The following is a 5,000-nucleotide window of genomic DNA, read 5'->3' as shown; positions in this document are numbered from 1 at the left end:
CACGTTCTCGGTGTTAATATGACTACCACCTGCAGATAAATTACTAAACATAGGTTTTGATTAAGCAATTAAATTTTCCGATACTATTTTACTACTAAATTTATGAATAATGTTTCGTTCGAAAACGAGATATCTATAGTTCAGCGCATCGATTGATTAAATCGGCCCATTTCTCTCTCTCTCATCTCTCTCTCTCTTCTCTTCTCTCTTCTGCTTTCTCTCTCTCTCTCTCTCGCTCTCTCTCTCTTGCTTGACAGCTATGAGACACCAGATATCATCGTATACAGCAACTGCAATAACCTTGGCAGTAAGCGAAAAAAAAATTAAATTGAAAAGAAAATCAACCATACCCCCAGAAATAATTATAATACCGATATGAATTAATGCCTTTTTTAAATATTTCCGTTAGGACAAACTAAACATGAGCTAATATTTTTGTCTGAGCATCGAGATGCATTTAATTCATCAATTGGAAAATGGACTTTCTTTAAGAAGCATTATGTAAGGAATAACACCGGCGGTTGAGGATTGCTAAATAAAAGACAAGGGATAAGAGGGGTTTCTGCTTTTACATTTCAGACGAGAGGGGTAGTCTGAAATATAATATTTTATATACTGTTAGGGTGATAATAGTTGATAAAAACATTCACAATCTGTTACTGGATCCTATCTGCATGTGGTAGTATGTAAGAGACTAATAAAGTGTGAAGTTCTGTACCATTAAGACTGTCTTACTTCACAATGGTTGCGTAGGCCGGGACCATAGCAACAATGGCTTCTTTTTAGGACGGCAGCAGAGACTCTTTTCTCCAATTAGCTCAAGCAGTAAAGCCCCTTCTCTCTCTCTCCTCTCTCTCTCTCTCTCTCTCTCTCTCTCAACCAGGTTTTGGTCTTACCTTAATATCTAAGATGAAGAAACAACTCCGAATAGATTTATTATTTTTCCTTTAAAGTTATTTCTTTATGCCTCTAATTCATTTAAATAACCAAAAAATATGTAATATTTCATCGTTTGAAATACCTATCATTAATTCTCTCACCGATAATTCCTGTATTTTATCCAAATTGAAATATATTTACTTGCAGCCATATCTCTCTCTCTCTCTCTCTCTCTCTCTCTCTCTCTCTCTCTCTCTCTCTATCAGGTTTTGATTATACTTTCATATCTCATATGAAGAAAGAACTTCAAATGAAATTATAATTTTTACATTAAAGATATATCTTCATGACCTTAATTCATTTAAATAACCCTAAAGTGTGCAATTCCCTTTCGTTTGAGATACAATTCATTAATTCTCTTACTGATAATTCCAGATTATCAATTAATAACTTATAATCCAATGGTACTGTTTTTTTTTCTTGATATTACCAAAATCTTGCATGACAGTATTTTATCCAAATTGAAATATATTTACTTCCAACCATGTCTCTCTCTGTGTATCTGTGTGCCAGTGAGTGATTACACTTTTGCGACCCTATAAATATCATGATTTAACGCGGATAACAAAAGGCTATCGAGTGCAATATAGCTACAAGTTTTCGTGAATAGTCAGTGATTAGTTTGAGGTCGGAGAAGTGGGATAAAACGTCGGCATAGAATAGTTATCTTGTGAATTACTAAAAATCTAATCAAGATGGCTATGTACAACACGGGCAAGGCTTGGAGAGACATCGCTGGACTCAGCAAAAATAAATTCCATGAGTTGGCGAAACAGGAGCTCGACCGTCTGATAACAGAGGTCACTAGTAACGTCAACCAATGTGACGGAAAAATATTCGCAGACATATTGAAACAATATGATCCAATAAACTGGAGCAAATCTGCGGAAAACATCAGCAAAATAATAGAAGAAATTCCAAAGAAAATCCAAGTGGTTAGAGAGACTTATAAAGAAAGTCTACATCAATCAACACATTCCATCAAAGAACAATAAGAAGTCCAATATGGTGAATATGCTGATTGATGCAATGGGAAAAAGAATGCCAAAATGGTGTAATACATGTAAGATATGGTATTCCATTAATAATCCTCAACAATTGATTAGAAAATGTGATGCCTGTCATGTCCCAACACATCCCACATGTGCTGAAATACAGCAAAAAAATAAAAAATAAAGACACAAAGGTATTCTGCTCAACATGCTTAGTCTGGATAGAAAATATAATTAAGTCGAGACTAAATCTGCAAATAGTTGAAGATAAAGAAGAGGAAGAAGAAGAAACAGAAGAAGAAGAAGAAGAAAAAGAAGAAAGAAGAGAACAATGAACAGGATATGTGTAAGGATGCAGAAAAAATCATTGATATAACCTATGATGCCATCCAACAACATACTTATGAAGAAATAAATTACCAGATGGAAACAAATAATAGACCCAAGAGAGTCTACCCGGACCTACATAATTTTAGGGAAGAGCAAGAACAAGAAAAAATAGAAAAGAAGGATATAGTCTGCAATATGCTGAAAAGAGGGAATTGCAGATTTGGCGAAAGATGCTACTACAAGCATCCAAAGATATGCCATAATTATGAAATATATGGTAAATGTGCGTATTTAGACGGATATGGAGACGAATGCAGAGATCTCATCCAAAAATATGCAAAAACCTAAAAAAAGGAAAAGGATGGATTTACAACAAAAAATGTCGATATATGCATCCTGCAACCATGAATGAATGTAAGAAAACTCAGCAAACTGAAAATAAAAATGAAAGCAAAAAAGAAACAAAAAAAGAAACAAAAAAAGCAGGGCCGTGTATATACCGCGCTTTGAACCAAGAGCCCCAAGATATGAGGCCTTTCAACCCAAACCTGCACATTTAGAGCCCAACTACAAAGAATGCATCTATAATGCCAGGGGTTGGTGCAGATATGGGGACAGTTGCAGGTATACACACACAAATAAATATGAAGGCGAAAGAGCAAATATAATAGAAAAGTTGATTTTTTAATGGCAGAATTCCGGGAAATGAAGAAAAGAACATCATATCAGAACAGGAAGGAAGCATGGGAGAATCCATATTATTACCAATATTAAATAATGGGGATGAAACACAAACCATAATAGTAATGAATGCACAGGGTTTAGTCACGAGTAACTCTAAAAGGAAAATAGAGTTCTTAGAAGAACTAACCCAAATTGAAAAAATAGATATATTAAATATAAGTGAAACATGGTATTTCCCAAGAGACTGGCAGTGATGACCAGATAAAGGGTTTCCAAACTTATAGATCAGACAGAAAAAATAGGAATCAAGGGGGAACCGCAATATATGGAAGAGACATAAATCAAGGAAAAGTATGTGAAAAATACAGCAACACAGAATGTGAATTGATTGCGGTAGAATTTGAATTTGAAAAACTAATGAATATTGTAGTTTACAGACCCCCCAAACACTAAGGAGTTTGACATAATAATAGAAAAAATAGATGATATATGTAGAAACCATAAAGACTGGAATATACTCCTATCCGGAGATTTTAACTTTCCTTTCGTGGATTGGAAAGAACGGATAGAAGAAAGTGGTTGTATGTATACATATAAAAAAGATAGTAATAGTAGCGCAGAAGATAAGAGGCAATTTGAAAAGCTTCAAGATATGCTATTAGAACATAATATGCAACAAATAAACCACATTCCAACAAGAAAGGAAAATGTCCTAGATCTAGTATTTGTGAATGAGGTGAATTATGTTAAAGAAATAATAGTGTATAACACGGGAATTTCAGACCACAAATGTCATAGAATTGATAGTTCATTCCAATGCAAGTGATCACAGATTAATAAAAGCACAAAACTTTGGAAGGATATGGAAAATATAACTTTTACAGTAAGAATATAAAATGGTCAGAAATAAATGAAGAACTGAATAAAGAATGGAAAAATGTATTTATAAGTGATAATATACAGGTAAATACGGATATACTGTACAAAATACTGGAGAAAATTGTTGAAAAATATGTACCGAAAAAAAACAATAACAAAAGACGTACATACCAAGAGACAGAAGGATCTTATTTCAGAAAATTAAAAAGTGGAAGAAAAATCTTGCAAAAGAAAAAAATGTGTGGAAAATGAGGGAAATAAAATGTAAGATAGAAAATGCAGAACAAAAGATTATACAGTCGAAAGAAAATGAAAAAAGGGACTTAGAAGAAAGGACACTTCAAAATATAAAAGAAACCCCAAAGTACTTTACTCCTATGCAAAAAAGATGAATAAAAGGAGAATAGAAATAGGCCCTCTAGGAATTGAAGGACGGCTAACGAATGAAAAAAAGGAAATATGCAACATATTAGCAGAAAAATATAAGAGTGAGTTCACGCCAAGAATTGCGAATGAGAATAATGAAACAGAAATGAGAGAAGAAAATGTTGAATATCTAACGGATATAGATATTAATGAAGCAGATATTGTGCAGGCTATAAACGAAATTAAAAATGGATCGGCAGCCGGAACCAGATGGAGTTCCAGCGATATTGTTAAAAAAAACTGCAAACACTATCGCGAAGCCACTTGCAATACTGCTAAGACAGAGTATAGATATGAGCGAGATATATGTTAAACATAAATTAGCTTATATAACTCCTATCTTCAAAAGTGGATCAAGACTAGAGGCAAGCAATTATGGACCTGTTAGTCTAACATCACATATTATGAAAGTGTATGAGAGGGTAATTAAAAAGAAAATAATGAACCATTTGGTCAAAAATAATTTGTTTAATATGGGTCAACACGGTTTCGTACCTGGAAAAAGTACACAGACCCAACTGATAGCTCACTATGAAAACATATACATAATATGATAAATGAAAAAGACACAGATGTGATCTATCTAGATTTTGCAAAAGCCTTTGACAAGGTAGACCATAACATATTGGAGAAAAAAATGAGAAAGCATAATATTGTGGGAAAGATAGGAAAATGGGTAAAAGAATTCCTGCAAAACAGAAAACAGATAGTGGTTGCAAATGACGAGAAATCAGATGAAGCCCAGGTAAT

The sequence above is a fragment of the Palaemon carinicauda genome, chromosome 12 (genome assembly GCF_036898095.1).
Source record: "Palaemon carinicauda isolate YSFRI2023 chromosome 12, ASM3689809v2, whole genome shotgun sequence".
NCBI lineage: Eukaryota > Metazoa > Arthropoda > Malacostraca > Decapoda > Palaemonidae > Palaemon > Palaemon carinicauda.
This window is presented reverse-complemented; position numbering follows the sequence as displayed.